The sequence below is a fragment of the Castor canadensis genome, chromosome 17, assembly GCF_047511655.1.
Source record: "Castor canadensis chromosome 17, mCasCan1.hap1v2, whole genome shotgun sequence".
Taxonomy (NCBI): domain Eukaryota; kingdom Metazoa; phylum Chordata; class Mammalia; order Rodentia; family Castoridae; genus Castor; species Castor canadensis.
The window spans coordinates 60,893,994-60,918,367 of NC_133402.1; the positions used below are offsets into that span (position 1 = coordinate 60,893,994).

Here is a 24,374-nt window from a genome sequence, read left to right on the forward strand (position 1 = left end):
GAATGGAGTGGAGAGCCTGATGGTACAGGGCCAGACAGCCAAGTTGGCAGGCAGTGAGCTACACAGTGCCTGGCTGTTGTCAAGCCAGGCATAGGCCTGGGGAGGAAGGGAAAGACTCGCAAGTGTCAGGATCCAAGTATGAAGATGCAGGTGGAAATTAAGTCCCAAGTAGATTATTATATCATGTCATTGAGTTGGTTCTTTAGCCCTAAAGGAATGGGCCACCATTGAAGTGTCTGTTATTCAATAGAAGACAATGAACATTAGGGATGGGCAAATGCTGGACCCCCTGGATGGGGAGCAGGTCAAGTCCCCAACAGTCCTCACATCCTGTGACTGTGCAGACACCCTTCACCCAAGGCACCTGATATCGACAGTGGTCTTCCTCCTCCTGTGTTCTTTGGCTCTTTTCAGTTTATTACATGAAGGATTTATACTAATCCAAGTTAAAAGTGGACCCCAAATGTTTGTATTACATAAGCTGTGAGATTTTAAAACTTGTGACAAGGACCAGAAGGAAAATTCTACTCATGGCAAGGAACTCCTCACTTAAGCTTCATCCAGCCCATAAACAGTTGAAACCCCAGACTCTTCAGCTGATCATCCTTAGCCAGTTCAGTCTGTACTTGGAACTAACACGTTCTTGCACTGATCACCCTATAGCTGAATTATTTCTCCATATTCTGGATGGTCAATTACAGTACCATTGCAAATTTCTTCATAAATGGTTTTGCTAGTTACTTTTTATCATAATATAGCAATCCTTGGAAAGTAGTAAGGGTCTTCCTGCCATTTCTCTGTTGAATTCATATACGGATATAATGCCAAGTGCCAGCAGGAAGCAGGTCACCACACCACCCTTACTTGCATCATCAAAGGGATCAAAAGAGTGGAGGTTCTGGGTAGCGAACACATGATATGATTCCTTTTCCTCAGTGGAAACAGCCTGAGGAAAGTGGCTGTGGGAGATGGAGCCCTGAGAAGCAAGGGGGCTCAGGAGGGAGGCAGCTGAGTCCTCAGTGGTGGCTCAGTGACTTGGGCCCTTCGCCTACATTAAGAAGAAAGTGAGCCACAGGCTCAGCTTGTACCAGAGCCAAGGTTTGAGGGTATTTATCTTGAGCCAAAGCCTTTGCCTGTCAAATCCATTCTATTTACGTAGAATGTGAAAGCTGCTGGAAGATAAAAGTGACTATGTCTTTTATTCTTGGTGAAGAAAGAGTGTTGGAATGATGCAAAGTCAGTTTTCTTACATCTGCTCATTCAGCCACACTGGGAGCCAAATAGGTTAGTTCAATCATTATTATAGCCAAGTGCCAAGAAGTTAATTAGAGAATGGTTGGCCCAGTCCAGACCAGTCATCTTAATGAGCGAAATAATTGGGCGTTGTCAGCACTCTAATTCTGCTGTTAAAGACTAACTCTTGGATATGTTGACCATCTAATGTGATATAGATACCCACCCCCCGGCTCAACACCCCTGCCTGTACACTATCTTCAGTGAGGCCTGATTTCCTCTAGGCACAGATGTCCTAAGTAGACCAGGAGGATTGTCCAAAACCTCTTTTTCCCTCATTCAGATAGAATCCCAAAGGACGTTTTCTAAGATGTCAACTTGCAGGGTTGTTGTGAGTCAAGAACGTATGTATGGAGGTTCCTAAGTACAGTAACTCTCACTTGCACATGCAAAGAAAGCCCAATTGTTTACTTCTCTATAATATACAGGGGATTCCTGGAGAGCCCCAGTCCTCCAGATGCCCCCTCCCTGCCTCTTTCCACCTCCAAGAGAGCTTCAAGACCATAGGGGAAAGGTGGCTTCTGTGGCTACCGGATAATTGGCAAGAAGAGTCCTCAGATCACCAAGGGACACTTAGTCCTCTCAGGTCAGCACTGGGTGACTCAATGACTGGGTGAGTCAGTTAAATAGGATTTTTTCTTATAATCTACTATGTAAATCCCACAAGCCTTCAGTTAGTCATAGGCAAGCTCATATGTAGGTGCTCAGCTCTCTGGACATGTGTTCTGTTTTCTCTGAGAGATGGCACCAACATGCCCACACCCACCACTACAACCCAATGCCATGTCTCCTTCATCTTGAAGCATCTTTCCTTTCATCATTTCCTTGGTCCATGCTGCACAACAGCACCCTGACTGTCACTATGTGTGCCATGCCACCTCCCTGTGGGTCCCCTGTTACCCAGTTGTGACAGACAAAAAGGTGTCCACGTCCTAATCTCTGGCCAGAAAAGGTTTTTGTATATGTGATTACTTAAGGATCCTGAGAAAGAGAGGTTATTCTGGGTCATTCTTATGGACCAATGTCATAACAAGAGTCATTACATGTACATATGTATTACATTCTAAGTTGATTCTTCTCGAATGTAACACGTATGTACAGGAAAGCAATGCAAGGAATCTCCCTGTATAGCTATCCTTATCTCAACTAGCAAAAACCCTTGGTCCTTCTTATTATTGTTTATACTCTCCCTTTAACAAAATTAGAGATAAGGGCAAAACAGTTCTGCCTGGAAGTGAGGGAGTGGGGGAAGAGGGAGGGGGTGGGGGAAAAATGGAGGGGTGGAGAGAAGGGGGGAGAAATGACCCAAATATTGTATGCACATATGAATAAAAGAAATTAAAAAAAGATTTGTTAGAATGGATTTATAGATTTAAAAAAAAAGAGTCATTACAAGAGGAAGCAGCAGGAAAATGAGATGAGGAGATACAAGGAGAGGTCCAACGTGGTGTGGTGAGGAGTGATATGGGCCCTGAGGCAAGGAATATAGCAACCAATAGAAACTGGAAAAGGGGGGCGATGGTTTCTCCCATAGAGCCTCCAGAAGGAATATGGCACCTTGGTTTTAGTTCAGTGAAACTCATTTCAAACTTCTGAGCTCCAAGACTGCAAGATCATAAATCTGTGTTGTTTTAACCTACAAAGTTTGTGTTAATTTGTTACAGCAGCAACAGGAAACTAATACATCACTTGTGGCCTTGGGCAGGCCTCAAGCTCATAAGTTAAGTCATGTCCCATCTCCCTGCATTTTTCTGAGGGGACACTGGCCCGGGCTTTACAAACAGGCCCATAGAGTCCTCTGCACACCAGAGTGGGTGCCTTGACCACAGGTCTCTAAAGGGCCCCTCCCAGTCAAGTCATGGCCCAAGTAGGGAGGAGGAGGAAGCCACCTAACAATAAACCCATTCACTGTTCTCTCCTGGTTTTTCACCAGGCTGCTTCCTCACCAGCCTCTGGTTGAGGATCCACAGGGGGCAGACTGGCTTTTCCTTCCTCTGATTTATATTCTTCGACTAGCCTAAGATGCCAAGCCTGTTCACCAGACACTAGAAGAGGAAAAGGAGACTCTGCCTTTAGGTAGAAACAGAGTGCCCTGTGTTTGGTTCTGGAAAGACTAAAACAAACTTAGAAAATCCTCTTTCTCTTGACAGAGCCTCCCCTGGAAGCTTAAAGTTGGCCAAGTTGAGATGAGCATTAGATTCTGTGTGGTTTGAATCGAAAAGTTTCTTCCTAAGGCTCATATGTTAGGGCTTGTTAGCTGACAGACTTTTGAGTGGTGACTGGATCTTGAGGACTCCAGCTTCATCAGTTGATTAATCCATTGATGAATTCATAGTGAGTAGAATATTAGGAGGTGGGGCTTGGTTGCAAGAAGTAGGTCACTGAGGGTGTGCTTTGAAGGCTGTATCTTATCCCGGAATTCTTCCTCTCTATCTTTCTGCTTCCTGGCTGCCATGAGGTGAACAGCCTCCAATTCCACCTGCTCCTATTACCAGGATATTCTGCCTCACTTCAGACCTAAAGCCATGAAAATGGCCAACCTTGGACTAAAATCTTCAAAACTGAGAGCCAAAATAAATCTTTCCTCCTTTTCTCTCTGGTATTTTGTTTCAGAAGTGGAAAGTTGACTGATACAGATTTTCTGGATATTGCCTGTCCTTGCCCTGAAGCCCAGAAACTGACATCACAGGACTTTCCCCTTTGCAGTGCACACCACGTACCATTTTGCTTTTCCATTTGCTGCCCCAGGGCCTCCTCCAAGGCAGCAGGAGCCTGTTTGACTCCAGTGAGTGTAGCACAGAAATGCAGCAGCATTACTGACTCTGGGAGCACCTCTCACCTCAAAGGGGTGCAGGAGCAGCCAGTCCTGGAGGTGGGGAGAAGTTCTGGGCAGAAGCCTGCACTTTCTCAGGGGTCCCAGTGGAAGAAAGTCCCCACAGACTCCTGCAGTGCCAGCTTGTACTGGCTGTTCCTCCTTCCCTGACTCCCTCTGCTGACTGCATCTTCCTTCCTTGTTGAAATCACTTCCTGAGTGAACTCTGTGCTCTAACCCCCCTGTAGAACATGTGAAGTTTCATATCATAGGTGGACAGTCAACAAAGAGAGGCTGTAATGACTATTGGCAAGAAAGAGACTTCTGCAGAGTTCCAGAGGCAGATAGGACCAAAGGAGGAAGTCACCAAGAGACCGCAGAGAAGTGAATATAGCAAAGTAAGAGCAGTTTAGTGAAGTGCCTTTCAATGTTACCAAATATTGATGGAAACTACTGCATATATAAACAATAGAAAACCTGATAAATAAATAATTCCACTGTGTCTTTTTGTGGACATCGTCTCCACAAGACCACTGAAGGCTTCTTTAGCCTTTTTCATCAGGACGTCCTGGGCCATTTGCTCAAAGAGCTGGCTTTGTGGGGGTTTCTTGGATTTCACTTATACTCAAAAAGTCTTTTTAAATTCTTTCTTCAGAAAGTCAGTGCTAAAGGAGAATCCAAAGTCTTAGTCTTGGGGAATAGGGAGCTATTCCCCAAGAGGACTCATTCTTACCATGCCCCAATCTCACTGACTTCTGCTCGCACTTGAAGACTAAGGTTACCCAGGTGGCAATTTTCACCAAACAAGATATGCTAATTATTCTGTTTGTTTCTCCCTTGGTTGGCAGACCTGGCTGTTCTCTGGTGTCTCTTCCCCAGTGAGAATCGCTCAGCAATTCCTTTCACTTGGGTAAAACTAGTATTTGTGTTTTAGCCTGTACATATGCCCAGAGGCAATGAATGCATGTTTTCAGTAGACATCTCTTAACACATATTTAAAATCAGTGTTAAAAAGAAGAAAATCATGTCAATGTTACAAAGAATGTTGCTTTACTGTAAAATGAGGAAATAATGACAACACAATTAAGATGCAAAGAAGCCAGAGCCCTGCGGTTGGTCCCTGTGGAGACAGTCACAGCCCTGGCTAAGCCACGCTCTGACATTTTAGTCTCTTTGGGGGATTGGTGCCAGTGGGAGGGGAGGAAGATGCCCCCCCTTGGCATGGAACCCAAATGTTTGCTTTCATTATATGAAAGGTATTTTTCTCTGTCACTTCCACACTATGGAAAGACCAGAAATTGGCAAAATTGAATCCTAATGTAAAATGGCCAATTCTAATGCTAAGCCCTTTCCTTAAGAGAGATGTAGTGAGGACACTGGTAAGGAGAGATCCTGTGTGGTGGGAGCCTTGAACCATCATTCCTTCAGTTCTTAGTTCGTGATGGGCACTTTCTTTTAATTCTAAAAAACTCTTGCAGTTAGACACAACAATGATGAACAAGAGACATAGAAAGACACTCCCCACTACTCTCATTTGATAAATGGAAGAACCTTGACTATGACCTCAAAGTGGGCATCCTCCAAGAGCGGGTATAAGGCACCATTCTTGACATGTGATCATTAACAGCCTTGGTGAATATATAAGATAATAAGAGCCAATATTCACATCAATGCCTAAGCATTTAAAACAGGTCATGAATGTCCATTAGAAACAGATTCCAAGCTCAGCTCACCAGAAGTCACATTTTAGCAATTTTTGAAGCAACATCAACTTGCTCCTGAGGCATAGCAATGAGAGAGCCATTCATCCCATAAAACAAGAGAAGACAGTGAAGTCAACTTCCCAGGGAAGACCACTTCTTTGAGAAAGTCTTGAAAAGCAATAATCCTGGAGGCCCAGCAGTGAGATTAATTTGTTCTACCTTCCCTGCTTCCTCCCAATCTCCTTCGAGTCATCTGTTTCCATCCTTAATGTCTAAACATGCAAATATTGCTGCACTTACTGCTCATTAGTTTAGCTAAAGGAAGTGCCCTTTAATTATGCCTCTAAATAATGAACTCCTCCATCACCTTGACAATCAGTGCATATTTAGAAAGAAGCAATGCCTCATTACGAAGCAGCTACTGCATCCCTTGGTTACTTAGAAGATGGTAGGTTTCTTGAGGCAATAGAAATAGGAGTCAAAAGACAAACAAGCCTTGTGGTTGCATTAACTCCTTGTGGCCTTGGGTGATAGAACAGCAAACAGTAACGTATTACATGTGAGGGGAAAAAAGGAAACTAGCATTTGTTAAGAAGCTACTGTGTTCAAATCCCTAAACTCTTGATTTAAATGCATTAGATCGGAACTACACAGTTACTTTTGAAGTTAAATATTAACTCTATTTTTATAAATACTGAAATTGAGACTCTGGAAAATGAAGTGACTTCACTGAAGTGTTGGACCAAGTCCACCATTCTCCAAAGTTCCATGCTACTTGCTATTATATTTTCTCTTGTTGAGAAGATTTACATAGCTTGGCATAACTGATTATCCATAAAGCCTTCACCATATTTATTCATTTGTTGATCTAAATAGAAACTCCCAGGAATGGTTTCCTGCTGTATAATTCCAAACAGGGCAGACTGCACAACACTACCTGTGAACCAGTTTGTCCAACTTGGAAGACTAAAGCACAGCGTGTCATAGGCAGGCAACTCATTTCCACTATCTGACTCACCAATTACTAGTTCATCTTTCAATACCACACTCAAGGGTCATGTCCTTGGCTCTCTTATAACCCCCTCCCCAATAGAGAGCTGACTTTACCTCCATGGGGGAAGGGGCTGAAAAGACTTTTATTGCAGCATTTTCACACTTTATTATTATTTATTTGTTCACTGGTTCATTTCCTTCTCTATGGTGGGAAAGCCACATTTTTCTCACTTCTTTCATCTTTAGCACAGTGTCTCACACAAATATGTGCTCAGTAAATGACTCTTACTTTTTTAAATTGTCTGAAGGGATTAGCTGTGGCTCCTAAACACTAGGACTGAGACATTCCACTTTGGCTGTGTAAGCATCATGAGGAACACTGAAGAAGCTCTCAGGAATAAAAAGATGTCTTTTAAATACCCTGTTAGCAATCCATAAAAGAGGAATGAACTGTTGATCTTTACAACAGCATAGCTGAACCACAGAAAAATGCTATGTAAAAGAACCAAGGCACAAAGCTACATACTCTATGACGTGAAATGGCCATGAAAGGCAATTTTGTAGAAAGAGAAAGGTGGTCTGTTGGCACCTAGGGTTTAGATTCAGGGTGAAAATCAACTGCAAATGGGCACACATATTTTCTTTGGTGATGAAAATGATATAAAACTGGATTGTGGTGATGATTGCACAACTCAATAAATGTGCTAAAACCTAGTGAATTATACACTTACAATGAATGAATTTCATGACATCTAATCATACATCCATAAAGCTATGATTATAATAATTGAAAAAGGAAAAAGAAGGAAGGAAGGAAGGAAGGAAGGAAGGAAGGAAGGAAGGAAGGAAGGAAGGAAGGAAGGAAGGAAGGAAAGAAAGATCAGACAGCAACATTCTTTCAAGCTGAGGTGTTAAAGGCATAGAACAATTCCAGAGTTGTAAAAAATTGAAAGGGCAAATACCAAAAATGATAGGAAGGGAGGAAGGGAGCTAAAAAATCTGAACACAAACTCCACTAAAATCCCCTAAATGTTTGACTGCCCCATGAACTGTGTACATACAGAGAAAATCTCAAGAACACAATAAAAAGCTGTGTCAGGAAATATGAAAAAACTGAGTTGATATTGTACCCACTATGCACTGCAAAGGAGCTAAATTCTGAGATTCCTCCAAGTAAGAAAGGCTAAATAAACATCTAGAGTTTTCCAATGAAATTCCAGAAGAGACAAAGTTGAGAGTAAAAACTGTATGCCAAGATTACAGGACAAAGGGTCAACTCAAAAGCCCTAATAAAATATAAATCCAAACCTCTACAAAGGCAAAGTGATCATCTAGTAACTTAACAAAAATCAAGAACAGAATCTAGACTGCTACTATGTATCAACCACAGTGTCTAAATATATTTTAAAAATTAGTAGATATGTTGAAGAAACAGGAGAATGTGACCTAAGATACAGAATAAAGTCGTTTGAGAGAAACAGACCGAGATGACACAGATGTTGGAATTAGCATAAAATAGGTTCAAAGCAGCAACTTTATGTTTTAAAACTTCAAAGCAAAGATTGTCAGATTGAATGAAGCTTAAGGAGAGAATGGAAACTATCTAGAAATGTAAAATTTAGAGGGTAAAATGTAATGTCTAAACTAAAAGGATGGATTTAGAAGTGGCATAAAATAACTCATCGAAGCAATGATGGTGGACATTTTTTCAAACTTGGTATAAAATATCCTCTTAAAGATTGAATAAGATCTTCAAGCCTCACATTCTTTGTGAAGGAAACACCCAATAATATCATTGTCCATCTGTTGAATAGTAAAAATAAAAATAAAGTCTTGAAAGCACCCAGGAAGAAAAGATATATTTTTTGTTCATTTATTCATATATGCATACATTTTTTGGGTCATTTCTCCCCCCTACCCCTCACCCCCTCCCTTTCACCCCACACCTCCTCGCTTCCAGGCAGAATCTGTTCTGCCCTTATCTCTAATTTTGTTGAAGAGAAGACATAAGAAATAACAAGAAAAACAAAGTGTTTTTGCTAGTTGAGATAAGGATAGCTGTGCAGAGAGAGTCCTAGCATTGATTTCATGCACAAATGTGTTACAATCCAAGTTGATTCATCCCTAACTAATCTTTACACTGGTTCCTGATCCTCTTCTCATATTGACCTCTGTCACATTAAGATTTCTGTATTAGTTCCTCTGCAGTGGGGACATCAAACGCTTTCATGTTTTGGGTTTCCTACCTCTCCCCATACCTCCCGTGTGTACTCTCCCTTATCATGTGACCAAGTCCAACAACATTGCTGTATTTGCCCTAGATCTAAAGTCCGCATCTGAGGGAGAACATATGATTTTTGGTCTTCTGGGCATGGCTAACCTTGCTCAGAATGATGTTTTCTAGTTCCATCCATTTACTTGTGAATGATAAGATTTCATTCTTCTTCATGGCTGAGTAAAATTCCATTGTGTATAAATACCACATTTTCTTAATCCATTCATCAGTAGTGGGACATCTTGGCTGTTTCCATAACTTGGCTATTGTAAATAGCACTGCAATAAACATGGGTGTGCAGGTGTCTCTGAAGTAACCTGTGTCACATTCTTTTGAGTTTATCCCCAGGAGTTGGATTGCTGGATCATATGGTAGATCAATGTTTAGATTTTTAACAAGCCTCCAAATTTTTTTCCAGAGTGGTTGCACTAGCTTGCATTCCCACCAGCAGTGTGCAAGGGTTCCTTTTTCCCCACATCCTAGCCAACACCTGTTGTTAGTAGTGTTTTTAATCACGGCTATTCTAACAGGGGTGAGGTTGAATCTTAGTGTGGTTTTGATTTGCGTTTCCTTTATGGCCAAAGATTGTAAACATTTTTTTCATGTGTTTTTTAGCCATTTGAATTTCTTCTTTTGAGAAGTTCTGTTTAATTCAGTTGCCCGTTTCTTTATTGGTTCATTAATTTTGGGAGAGTTTAGTTTTTTGAGTTCCCTGTATATTCTGTTAGGCCACCCTGGAAATACAGCTTGACATCAGCCTTCTACTGTGATCTTCTTCTGTTAAAAGGACCACATAACATTCCATTGAATATAACTTATCCAAAGGTTTTATTACTTCCACAAATATAGGGAACAAGGAAGCTATAGCAAAGTATTTTCTAGACTCAAAAAGCTAATTCACAGTTGGGGCATAAATGTAAATTGGGACTTGAATTACTTGAAGAACTATCTGCCATTATCTACTTTTTTCCATCTGTAAACATCTGAATAAAATGAGCCTTATAAAACAAGTAAAATATACCTTCAAGTTTATCCCAGAACACTAAAAATATCCCTCTTCCATATCTAGCAAATAAGTCACATCAGGAATCCAAAAAGAGAAGAAAAGGCATTCTTTAGTGGGCTCCAAGTGCAAAGACTGACTCTGTTTACACTTTGCTTGTGAAATCACAGAGCCATTCAATTACTCAGTCATCAACAAATCATGAACAGGATCAAGTTTAAAATAAACAAACTTATATTTCAGGGACAAATATTCATTAAGAAGCAGTGAAAGGCATGCAGGCTTTTCGTAGTCTTTCAGACCTGAGTTTGCTACTTATTATCACTGTGACCTTGGGTAAGTCACTTCACCTCTCTGAGCTTCCGTTTCCTCATCCGTGAAATGAAGATAATTACAAACAACTTATGGGTGGTTATGGTGATTTCACTACATGGAAAATGCAAAAAATTAATCATATAGTAACAGTGCAACATGTGATCCTGGGAAGTATTTTGTTGAGCCAGCACAGTCATTACCCATGTACATGTATATATAGATGATAGATAGATAGATGATAGTACACAGATGACTGACAGGTAGATACTGCATAAATGATTGATAGCTGGGTAGATAGTAAACACATTGGATAGTGGGGTAGACAGACGATAGGTAGATGGTATGTAGAAGATTTGTAGATGATGGATAGATACTCTGGATGGGTTAAGCACTGTCCTGCTGAATTCATGGAACACATGCATGTGTATTGGCAGCTACTCTACAGGAGGCAATAATCTGAGAAGGAAAGAGCATAAAGGGTTCTCAGACCACTCAGCAGGTTCCTGCTGTCTTTATCCAGACTGGTGTCTTCAAACACCATTTCTATTAAAAGAAATTAGCTGATTCTGGGCTTAGGACAATAAGGGACTATGTGGATCTATTTTCAGGAAATACTGGGAAGAATATTTTAAACAGTACATGGCTGTGCAAATCACAAAATCCAGGCTGAGGAACTCTGCTGGTTTTATGTTCTGAGCTCCTCAACAGAGGAACTGTAAGGAAAACAAAGTGATGGAGGATGAAATTATAGATTTAAAAGGAACCTGTCAAGAAGATCCATGCAAACATCCATGTATCTGAAAGACTCTTGGAGGTTCTACCCCACAATCTGCCCAAAAAGTAGCATAAATACCCTTAACCAACCCACCTGCAATGGCTTGGATCATGTTCCTCCAATCCCTCTCTTGTAGAATCTTTATGCTTTCTTTCTTTAATAAAGTCCTGTGGCTTTGAATCTAAAAAAAAATAGATTTAAAAGGATTTTAAAAACTTAATAATTAAGTTTTTAGTGAGCATACTAAACTTTAATGATTAGGGATACAGATGTAAGTGCTAAGACTGTAGAGAAGTGAATGCTGTAGAAGTAGGAGAGTGAGTCCTTTGGGGAGGAGAGGTGGTTGAGATGGGGTAGGCCACAGAAAGGAAATTCTGAAAAGCTGGTTGGGTTCCAATTCTTGGTCTAAGTGTAACTATAAGGATGTCTGTAATAGTTATTAAGTGCAGCACTTGCTTTGTGTGGCTCTTTGCATCTTTCTTTACATTATAATAAGATGATTCATACATTATAGTAAGATGACCCTGGAAAAGGAAGGACAGATGCACATATGGTGTACTTGGAAAAAAATACAAAGCCTCGTGAGGGCAGAAGAAAGTGTGTAGAAGCAAGAGTGTGGGTTTGAGCAGAAAATCTTAAGTTCACATGTCACCATGTCTACCCTCTGGCAGCTCAGGGATGACATCCAGTCCCTCCAAGCCCCTGTGTCCTCATTTCTAAAATGGGAAATATAAATACATGCATAACACCCCTGGTTCATGCTAGATGATCAGTAAATTACCCTGTTTGCCATTATAATTATTACATATTTCACCCCATCCAGCAGATTAGAGTCTTGGTTGACTCAGTTCTAATCTGTCCTAGAGGATTCTACAATTTTGGGTGTAAATGGAAGCCTGCCTTAGTTAAGCATATAAATTCTATAATAAGACTTCATAGGTTTGAATCCCAAGTCTGCCACTATTAGCTGTATAGTCTATGTTCCCTGTGCCTGAGATTCTCCATCTGTAAGATGACACTTACCCCATAGGATTAAATGTATTCATATAGCACACTGCACCTCATGTAGCTGTCCCCCTACATAAGGGTTGGTGAGGAGCCTTCCCAAGTGTCCAGCATTGTGATCCCAGCCAGTGTGGCTAGAGCCCGCCCTGGCTTCACAGGCTGCTCTTACCTCACGATGACTGGGACTTCTCAGCTCCTACCTTGAGATCCTTGTTACTATTGCTAAATTTAGAGACATCAAGGGTTTAAGATATCGCTTCCTTCTACTGCTCAGACAGTGCATGGCAGGCCTAGCAGCCTCATCTCTGATGATATGCTCTGTGGACCACGTGCATCTCTTCCACTACATCTCTACACATTCTCTCACCTCAGTGAAGATGGGAAGGGACTTTTAAACCTGCCTATCAAAAAAGAATCCCTTCCTACTGGACTCAGAGCTGAGCACAAAAGTCATCCATGCCTGTGTGCAGCAGCCACCCCAGGATCCATGAACAGACAGTGCTTTGAAATCATTTGCCACCCAAACTAGGGACAGCCAGCTGACTCTTACTCCAGAAATCTGAGGTTGAGCCACACAGAAGTCTCTCATCCTTGCTTCCACTTGCCCAGGGACATTTTGGGATGTGGCATATCCCTGAGGACTATGTTCCGTGCAGGATTTTGGCTTCAAGAGTAAGATTCTGTGACTTCCCACCTTTCAGTAATGGGCAGTCTGTTCAGCGAGCAGCCTCACGGCAGGTGCTGACACCATCATCTGTTCTGTGACCAGGGGCAGACCCCCACACCTCACAGAGGTCCAACAGCCTAGCCTGCCCAGCTGTGAGGTCCACTACAGGGGTCTCATGTAGCCAGGGAGCATTCATACTAATGGCCAATAAAAAGAGCCAAGCCAGTGAGACGTCCTCATTACACTCTTATTATTTAGGGCTGCTCCATGTCTGTATTCCATCTAGCAAGGCTTATCTAGGGAGAGAGAGGCAGGACACAAAAAGCCTATTCATTTAATGCAATTTTACACAGTCTTAACCCCCTGCAAGTCCTTTTTCCCTAATACACTTAAGGCTTTGTATCTGTGGAGTAAAGTGACAATTGGTGACTTAAACTCTTGAAACGCATACTGTATATCACAACCACAGTCAAGTGTTGATTTGATTTCCTGTGTGTCCATGGGTCTCTCCAGCCTGGCACTCCTCCAGCCTTCTGTCCATTCTGCTGCAGCCCCTCATTGATCTCTCTAGAAGTGTCATTAGGATGGTAAAACCATCACCTTTGCCTACATGTGTTTCCTGAATCCCTGGATCACCCTTGTCCTGTGGTTCCTTACACAAGAGCTAATCATAGCTAACAAGTCATAAACACTTACATGTTTCAAGAGAAACAATTCATTTAATTTGGGGAAATTAAATGTGTCACTGCTGACATTAAGGGAGACATATTAGAAATATACAAATGGACTTAAAATTTTTGATAGTTACCCATTTGTTTTAATGAGTATGAGAAAATGTGTAACTTCCACATTACAACATGATTTCGCACCCCTGAAATGATAGAAAATTATTTTGTCACTTTAAGTAAAAGTGAGCTGATTTGAAGATAAATGTTAAGAAAATGATAGCAGAAGAGATGAATTTGCTCATTTCTTTAAGAAATACTTCCTTCGTGTGCCCACCACCAGACAGGTATCCTTGGGAGCCAGAGACTACAATGAGCAAAGCAGACAAAACTCCTTAACCTCCAAAAGACCCAAATAAGTTCTTCATGGACGAAGTTGTGCCTAGAAGCATGGGACAGGGCTCTTAGCGAGGTTAGACCTCTGTGGATTTGCACATCTCAGATCCACAATGAGCCATACTAAGCACCCACCAGAATGGCAAAATATAAATAAAGAAATGGAAGAGACAATACCATGGCTTGACAGGAATGAAGAGCAACTGGAAGTTATGTATATCGCTTGAGGAAGTGGAAATTGTTGTGACCACTTTGGAAAACTATTTGACAATATATAAAGTTGGCCCAGCAGAAACATCCACACTTGTATACTAAAAGATGCAAAAAATATTTAAGAAATGAATAGGTCTCAGAAAATGCTAATTGAATGACTTAAAACCGGTTCTATTCTGTAGCATTCTATGAAGAAGCAAGTATTGTTCTGCCCTTGAGAGTAGATTCCTATCTCTGAACACATTTTTTCTCTTTTGCTTTGTTCTATTTATTTTGTTGAGGGGTAGAGAGGGTTAAAAAATCTTGTTTCTTGCTTCAAAAGCCTTTCCCAAAGAATGGGTATTCATTTTCATTCCATAGAAACATGAACAAACACTGTCATGGACACACACTGTTCTCCTGGCTTTCATGACAATTTCAATCAAAGGTAATATTAAACACATTTTTTCTGGGTCTGTACTGTGTTTTAATTTCATGGTGGACACTAGGAATATAGTACTAAATCAAAGATATCCTCATCCTCTCAGAGAAAACAGTCACTTACCACCTCAGCTATTGGGAACCTAGACCTTTGGCACTTTGGTCAAGGAAATTTGATTGAATTAACCTCATATGGGCACGTTCTCAATCTCTCTCTCTCTCTCTCTCTCTCCCCCCTTTCCTTCTTCCCATGCCCCTGTGCTACCAGGGTTTGAACTCAGGGCCCCATGCTTGCTAGGCAAGTGCTCTACCACTTGAGTCAGCCCTGCAGCCATTTTGCTTTAGTTAGTATCTGGATAGGGTCTTACATCTTTGCTCAAGGCCAGCCTTGGTCCACAATCCTCCTACCTGTGCTTCCTTCATAGCTAGAATCACAGGCGTATGCCACTGGATTCTTCATAAGGATGAAGGATACGGATAAGAAAGGAGGATGTTTGTCCATCTTCCTTCCTGCTTTATTACTCAGGACTTCGGTGGATGCTTAGTGGTAGCACCCCTCTCATAGAAGAGGTTTGGTAATTGTATGCCGGATGGATAGATGGACGTATGCATGGATAAAAACGGAAGCGCTCAGGAGTTTGTAGACAAACTACCCCAGCTGGAGCCTGGAGCCGCCCACCATTAAGGAATATTCCAAAGACTCTGACAAACCTGACTCGTCTCTGCCAAGGGCACTTTCCAGCAGTTTGAATTATCACCATCAACCATAGACTACTTCTATTTTTTAGAACTGAAGACATACATTAATATTTCAGGAGAACAAGTTTCTAATTTACAACCAAGACCTTTGGTTTAATCAGCCAAAGGAAATAAAAAGAAGTCTGTGAACCATTGCCTTGCTCATGTTTCCCATCGCACTCTGGACTCAGTTTACCTCTTTGGCCTTTAATTATTCCATTCCCTCATGTGGCTTCGTCTCTGACACCTTGGGGTGGAAATGTGACTTGCCATTCAGAGGTTTCAGTGAAAACCACATTCAACTCAGCAAATTGAGAGTCTGATAAAGGAACAGAGGGTTGGGATAAGGCTTTGAAACGATGTTTTCCAAGTGCATTTAATTAAATCAGTGTTATTATTTAAGGTGGTAGGGGGATCACTTACATGCAGTACAGGGTTGTATGAAATGTCAGTCATTCTGTTCTTAAGACTGTAGCATTAGTCATGCAACCTATGAACAAACTTGCTTCTTCAGTCAAATACTTTGTGAACAATACCTACTGTGTACACTTGCTTTACAGTAGGTAATGAGCTAGGGTCTGTGAGAGTCAAAGAAATACAAGGTAAAACTCGTGTTCTATACTACCAGGGGCTGGATAGCACTACCAGGTCATAAGATAGCAGGAGGAAGAAGAGGAGGGTTAAAGGAATACTATGAAGCCTCCCTATGCTGGGTCCACTCTTTTAACCATCACAGCTGTTTTTAAGGAAGAATCACTACCCCATGGGAGACCTGAGGCTCAGAGAACTAAAAATGGTTCATCTTAAACCATGGAGCCCCTTACCTTGTCTCTCTAATATTTTAAATTACCATGAAGGGTGCTATAAAAACCAACCCCTAAAACTCACTATGAAATGAATAAAGAAGGTTGAGGACAATGGTTTTTACATCACAGAAGGCCCTCTTTTGAGGATCCACAGGGAGATTTCTATATAGACTCTATAGGAAAAAGCTCTGTTCCTTTTTAACAATAGGTATCTTTTCATTTTATAGACATAAGACTTATGACTCATCAAATTTCCTCTTTGCGTCAGCTGCTATAAAGCTTAGAACCAACTCTCCATTCCCTCTGTAAAAGAATTGGATACTTTCAGCATATATTTAATGCAAAAACCACATACACTTCCTCCAAAGGTTCTTTACTCTGTGTCTTACAAAACCTGTTACAAAAATTTATGAGTCTCTCTTTTACAATGGGGAATGAGAGCCCAGGCCGATGAGAGTGAGGAACAGTAAATGAGTCAGGGAAGGAAGCTAACACAAAAGGGTGTGTGTGCTATCAGGCTGGACCCTGCTTGAGATCAAGTGGATTGCTTTGCTCTTCCAAAGCAATAATTAACCAACAATAATTAACTATTGTATCTTGTGTGAGAAGAGAAAGGAAGACTGTATCCATTGGCTTCTGTCTCCCATTAGTCCAAGATTCCTCAATGATTATCACCTCCACTGCACACCTGTGGCTTGAGTATGAGTCCTATCGTGCATCATATACAACAGCCCCCCTCCCCCCGCACACACACACAGGCTGAGGTGTTATTGGATTCCACTTCTGAGAAGTCCACCCTTGGCATCATCTAGGTGGACCCTGTGCAATGATTTGCTATGAAGGCAGCTGGTACCAACAGTGGCCAGGCCCAAACCCTGCTGCCACAGGTTGTACCAAATTCTGAAGTGGCCCAGAGATACCAAACTATCCTACCCACATTTTCCCTTCCACAGCTCCTATTCTATAACTTCTTTTTTTAAGAAAGCTCATATTGATTTTATCCTCACAAGCCACATTCAATGTGTTTTGAGTAGGTTAAACTATAAATAAAATGCAACCAATTATTTGCTGTGTGCTCATCTACTCTCTCCAATAAGAGTTGTACCTTGAAGGAACCCCTTCTCTTTTATCTCCTGGAGTTCCCCCAAGAGTGTGAGAACAAATTATCATAGTCACTGGCTGTTGTCACCAGCCATGTACACAGCACAGTAGCCTTGATCTCACCAAGGCCAATTTCCTGAGGTATTTCCTTTCAGCCTTGGTTATACTTGTCATCAGAGACCCCAAGATTGTACAAGGACATAATGTCTTTGGAGTCCCCAACACAGAGCCATTTATTTGGCATTGTGGGCAGGCACACCGCACATAATGAATTTTTTTCACACTAAACTTAATAATTACCCATGATTATGTCAAAGCCATTTGTTTAGTATCACTGCATTACTTGGTTTACCTTGTTTAATCTTCTCACAATTCAACTCTTACCACCTATGACTCAGGTATATAATTTCATGAGGAAACCTGATTTATATGGTTATGGATTTTTTCCTACAAAAATCATGAATGTATACATGTATTTGTATATACATACATATACATACAATTTTATATACACATATATACCTTAATATATATCTTATCTATAATATGCATTATATAGTGATCACACACACATACATACATGAATGTATGTATATCTGATTCCAGAAAAGCCTACAACACCATTAGCTCAACACTGAGCCCTTACAGAGTTTGCTGTCTCTAGATGCTTCTCTTTCTCCTAACTCCCTTGATTTCCAGCTTCACCTTCTCAACTGCATGATTCAGAGCCCCATCTACTGACTGCAACAAAAACAATATACCTTTCTGGAACTCAGCAGTGAGGTAGCCTTTAATTACCCAATGTCTTCAAGGTCCCTAATGTGCAGTTAGTTTGATTGGACCTTGTAATTAAATGGTCAGCCAAGGACATGGGAGGATGCCTTTGGCTTGGCCATCCTTTTCCTTTTTCTAGGCTGAGATTCTGAAAACTGAAACCTAAGAAACAAAGGCCCACCTGGTGGCTAAGTTGCATCCATGGCCTGGGATGCTTGGGGGCTGTTCGAAGACAGTGAGGCTGGTCTGTGTGCTGGGCAGCTCTGCTCACTGGCAGAATTTCTCTTGGTGGAAGAAGTGGGTGGTAAAGGTCATCCCCTTCTTTAAATAGTTCTTTCTGTGTGTCTGCATCAGTGCCCAAAGTCACGCCTCTTGCCATACATGGGGTACAGGTACCTCACAGCCCTGTAGAAATGCAAAGGTCCTTCACTGAGGATGGAGACAAGGTTAGAAGTCAGGGAAACTCAGATCAGGGTTCCTTAGGTCTAGGCTTAGACCGATTACAAGTCAGTTTGTGAGCCTCAAGGATTCTGGACATACATGTCTCCTTGTTCACCCACTTGGTGTAACACATGCATTTCTTCTATTTAAGTATCAGAATCTGGGCAAAACACCAGTCTTGCTGGTACTTATTTGAGAGCTCAGAAAATAACTGAGAATTGAGAAAACAAGTAATGTAAACAATAGACACACATATCTGAACACAGAGGAAAAGCATATTTGAAAATTAGGACTACACTCAGAATACCCATGAGAAGGAGATAAACTTTCTAATAGATATGGGCAATCCTGCTGTTGATCCAGGTAGACCACTCAACCTGATTCTACAGTCATGATCCTAGAACAAGAATCATGCTAGAGGTCGAGAAATTAGGGTAGGTGTTCTTGACTCTGAGTGTTGGACCTCTCCTCTTCTTTGCCTGTTTTGATGGTTACAGTTGTGTTGTTAATGTTGGTTTGTTTTTTATGTTGGCAAGTCAGCCAAAGAAGAAATATCATCTAGAATTCAGCACAGTTGGGCTCTGATCTCAGGCTCCCTACCCCAGGACCAGGCCTGACAAAATCATGGCCATTTCACTGCCCTTATTTTTTTTCATCTGTAGAATGTATATAATATCCAACTACTTGTCATCCTAGGGAGACTGAGTAGAAAAGGGGCTAATATTCTGGAGAAGTTTGAAAATAATAATTATTTCACTAATGGAAACTGATTAGTGCTGTTGCCATTAATGGTAGCTGTTAAGAATCTATTATTAATACAAATTAATGTAAAATCTAATGAGGAATAAAGTGTGTGTAAATAAAATAGGACCTAAATAAATGTGTTTGGAGGCAATAATTATAATGATTGAGTATCAGTCTAGCTACTCCTACTTCAGAAGTGAAGGGAGGAACCCTGAGTCTATTTAATGGATGACACCAACTACCAAGAAGGTCAGCTCTTCATTTGACCCATACCTGCCAAGGAACCTCATCCCCAGTCAATCTTTCTCCCATCACCTGGCTCTTTTCTCTTGTTCTCTTTCACTCTTTCTTGCACAATGCTAACTTCCAACAATGCAATACCTTTCCTCTAGTGGCTTCCTGCATAGACTAAGGGGACTCAAGACAAACAGGGATGTCTGCAGGAGCAGACACTGTCACTCTGAGGCCTGTTAGGGCCACTGGTTTCCATAGGCACCACACAAAGACAAACATCCAATGTCAGTCCTCCAGCAAACCCACAGAAGCAGTTCTTTCCTGCCTGGCCTGAAGTCTTGGTGCAGAGAGGGAGGACACCCCCTAACTAAGTCCTTATGGACTAAAAAGAATGCTTCAGGAGTCTCATCTCTCCCAGGGCCCATCTACCTCTCACAAAGTCTAGTCCCACCTGATCTGCAAGAATCTCACACAGACACACTTCAAATTCACATCCAATAAATGCTTATTTTTTTCTAAGAGAATACGCCCCATAGTTGTTTAGACCTAAGCTGCTTAAATGTAAAAGCACCTGCAAACCACCTGGAATCTTGCTAAAGTCAGACTCAGATTCAGAGGGCCTGGGGTGGGGTGTGACTTGCTACTGCACTAACTGGCCCCCAGGTGGTTCCTGTGCGGCTAGTTGATGGTGGAACAACTGGTTGATGACTCACACTTAATGTTGCAAGGGGTTCCAGCAAAGCTCAAGACACAAACTCATTGCACAATCCTACTTAACCTCTCTGATCTTCAGTGTCTCTGCAAAAGGGAGGAAATAATTGTCTGACCTCTAAGAGTTACTGAATTCACTTCGTAGGGGACCGCCAGTAAAAAGCCACAGGAAAGGCAACCCACAGGCACTGAGATCCTTGGAGAGTCAGCCATCCTTAACTTTCCTTTCCTGTACTTGGCACTGCCTTCACCTTGCCAGATAAATCCATAAAATCCTTCAGAAACTCAGGCTTACGAATCAACATTCTCTGAAGTCCTCTTAAGTCTAAGCGTCTTCCTCACCTCAGCCAGATCACTAGAGAGGGAGCTCAGCCTCCCTGAGCTTTGTCTGCATGGAGCAAGGTGTCTGGTGCCTGGCAGGCTTCATGCATATTTAGTGAATGGATTCATTCAATCATTCGTTCGTTCATTCATGAATTAGTTAATGCATGCACCCATACATGAATATGGTTTACAAACCCTTTGGTGGAAGCCTTTACTATTATTATTTAACAATGGATCCTCTTTTTAAAAGTAGCATTTCCTGAATACATATAACATCTCACAGATTACTATCCCATGGGAATCAAAAAAATGGTCTTTCTTCCTCCCCAGAAGAAGGTTGTTCCCCACTCCTAACCACTTTGCTTTTACCGTCACCGTGACTGCTGGTACTGTAATCAGTATATATCTTTTGAATACTTTTATGTCCCTAGCCCTACATCTGGGGGGTCTTTGGGAAACAAGAGAAGGCCAAACAAAGTCCTACACTCTGAGAACTTCCCAGTGTTTTTCACTGGTGAGGCACCAGTGGCTCACATCTATAATCCAAGCTACTTGGGAGGCTGAGATCAGGAGGATCATGGTTTGAGGTCAGCTTAGACAAATATTTCATGAGACCCCATCTCCAAAACAACCAGAGAGTACCTGCTTTGCCAGTGTGGAGCTCTAAGTTTAAATCACAGTCCCATCAAAAGAAAAAACAGTGAAATCTGTAGCTTGGATGGAGATCAGGATGAATGAGCCACACAGATCTCAGTGAATGTGGGGAATCTTTTAGGTTTGCATTTCCTGACATCCACAACCAGACTGAAGCTTGGGACCACCCTGAACTTTGTCTATAATTGGTACTCACAAAGTCTATGCTGAGTGGTTCATGAGAACCTGAGTACAAGGTTGAATAAAAGGTTCTGCCTTCTCTCCAAAGTCAGAGAGATGGTGGTGACCATGGTTTTTTGTTGTTGTTATTTTTGTTTTTACAGTACTATGGTTTGAACTCAGGGCCTACACTTTAAGCCACTCCACCAGCCCTTTTTCGTGTTGGGTGTTTTCAACCTAGGGTCTCATTGGCCTGGGGCTGCCTTTGAACCTCGATCCTCCTGATCTCTGCCTCCTGAGTAGATAGGATTACAGATGTGAGCCACCAGCACTGCTTTTGTTTTGTTTTGGTGTTGGTTTTGTTTACATAGGGATATTGCTAGATTTTTTTGCATTTTTTAGCATATATTAGTTGTACAGGGTGGGGGGGTTATTGTGGCTTCTACATATGTGCTTACAATGTACCTTGGTTAAATTCACCCCCTCCATCATTTTCCCTCATCCCTCCTCCCTTTCTTCTTAAAACTATTTCAACAGGTTTCACTGTTCTATTTCCATACATGTATACAAGGTAAATTGACCATTTTAGCCAGTTTCCAGAGCTTTGTATGAGACCAAAACCCAGGTGTGACTTTTACATCTGGCAACTATCCAATAATATCCATAACAGCCTCGGCTTACAATCTTGGATGTTCCAAGGAATTATAAATTGCAGCCATTCCCCATATTTCTAGATTCCCCCAAAGTTAATGGACTGACTTGTAGTTCAAAGAAAGTACCTAATTTATTTGCTGTGGAATTCAAAACATAGGTAACTTATTGGAAAGCATTCCCTGAAGAGGCCCTTGTGAAAAGCAAAGCAAGCTCTCCTGGGAAATCACTCTGCCAGGGGGACAGGTAATGCAGATGTGGTGAGAATGGCTCTCCCTTTCTGGAGCAAGGATGTGATGCTCACAGACCAGCCCACTGACAGTCTTTCACTTCCATCATTCCCTCCAAATTCCAACAAACAAGATCAGCTTAGGAAGCTCATGTGACAGAGGGTCTCACAGCTGGAGACTCACAGCTCCACTGTACTTGTGCACTATTCTCTGCTGTCCCCAGAGCACACACTTGCCCAGGATGGCTTACAGTGTGGCTGGGTCACAGAACCAGCAGCTGAGGAAGTCCTCTTGAGTTCTGACATGCAGGATGTGTTTTTGTCTAGCATGTGCTGTGTCTTTAAAAGTGGAAATATTTGCCAATCCCACTCAAGACCAGTTTGCTTTGTAGAGGGAGGGCAGAATTTATTGTTTGAATTATTCAGGGGAGGTTTATTCACAGCATATGAGATATGTCAACTAAATTATAATTCTGTTTCTCTAAATATGTCCAGTGATCTTGATCTTCTCCTCCTCCTTCTTTTTCAACTTGTAATGATTCCATCCCTGTTCACTTAGAGACAGACTGTATTTATGGACAGTCAGCCTCAATAATCAGAGTGGCAGCATGAAAAATTAATTTTCTTCAAATACATTGCTAAATAGTTAACTGTATTTCTGCATCCTGTTTGTTTAATAAGCTAGGGTCCTCTTCTAAGAACTTAAGATTTATTAAGGGACATCTTTTGTAACTCAGGCCTGAGGACAGGAGACAGGAGTCCTGGATTCCAGCCCTGCCACAAACAAGCGATGTTACCTTGAGCAAGTCACTGCCCCTCTCTCTGTGATGCATAAAAGCTGGACTAATACTCTGGGAGATCTTCCCACCTGCTCTTGTGCAGTTGCCCACAAATGTTGGCCTCTTCCAGGGAAAAGATAGTTACTTGTGACCACTCCCTGCTGTTTGTCTGTCTAGGAAGGAATGAAAGGAGAAATTAAGAATGGAAAGAAACATTTTCACACCAAAGTAGTTGCTTCTTTCATCCCTCCTGTAATCCTTGGCTTCCCCACCAACTCCCTAAGAGTTGACATACACGTATTGGGAGACGCCATCTTTCTCTCCTGCCCCTTCTCCCACCTCTGAGGGCCACTGGGAAGGTCCTCCTTTACTCAGAATGAGTCTTTACCCCACATGTCTTCCCACTCCCCTCCTCATAGGACTGCCTTAGACCCCCAAGACTTAAGCTCTCCCTTCACCTTCTCATTGGAAAGGCCCTGGGACCCAGGATTTGAACCCCTTGTTGCTGAAAGTATCCAGGGGGATAAAGTGGGGTTCTGTACAACATGGCCACAGCTCAACCATCCACCTGTCTCTGTTTCCCTTTGTGTAATCAGCATTTATTGAGAAGCTACCTCATACCTGGAGATACAGGAATTGCACCTTGTCCTTGTCCTTGTGGATCTCAGGGACAAAGGATGGGTGACCAAGAGGGCAGCCCCTGGTCATGGGTGATTCTTGAGCACTGGAAATATAGTTAGTCTAAATTAGGACATGCTGTTAGAGTAGAATACACAATGGATTGTAAATAGTACAAAAAACAGAATATAAAAATCTTAATAATTTTTAATATTGATTACATGTTGAAATGATAAATGTGTACACTGCCTTAAAGTACAGTATTAAAATTGATTTCACCTGTTTCTTCTTTCTTTTTAAATATGGCTGCTAACAAATGTGAAATTCCCTATGTGCCTTGAGTGTGTGAGGGACTGGAGACCAGAGTGTGGTATAGGATAGTGTAGTCAAAGTGATCCAGATGGTGTGGAGAGGAAGAACAAGAGGGTGGGGTTCTTTCTGGATGACTTAGGGGACAGCATTCCTCCAAACAAACATCAGTAGTAATGTCTACTCTTCTGTAGAACTCACTGTGTGAGGCAGTTACATGCATTAATCAATTGATCTTCACAACCCCATGGGGAAGTCACTTTTGTAATTATTTCCATTTTATAGAAGAAGGAACTGAGGCACAGAGAGGGAATGGGATTTGTCTGAGTTCACACAGTCAGAAAGTGGTTCAATCAGAATTTGAGATCTGGCTCCAGTGCTTCAGTGTGAAGCTATTCTATAGCCCCTCTCTAGGGTCATAGCAGGCATCCCCATTTGGGGCTTGGCAGAGCCCAGTCTGAGCAGGGAAGGTGTTTGGATAGACCTCAGGTTATCCTGGTAGTAGTGGGAGAGGGCAGAAGATCTTGTTTTCAGAGAACCTACTCTTTCAGGTCCCCTAGCCCTATA

At 41.8% G+C, this 24,374-nt stretch overlaps 1 protein-coding gene and 1 pseudogene across 1 annotated transcript in view; one reads left to right on the top strand and one right to left on the bottom strand.

Moving 5' to 3' along the window:
• The window catches only part of Clstn2 (calsyntenin 2), a 565,999-nt gene that overhangs the window by 489,327 nt on the left and 52,298 nt on the right, over nt 1–24,374 (top strand). The gene's annotated exons all lie outside the window — the stretch shown is intronic.
• Nucleotides 546–23,588, bottom strand: LOC141418620 (eukaryotic translation initiation factor 1 pseudogene; annotated as a pseudogene).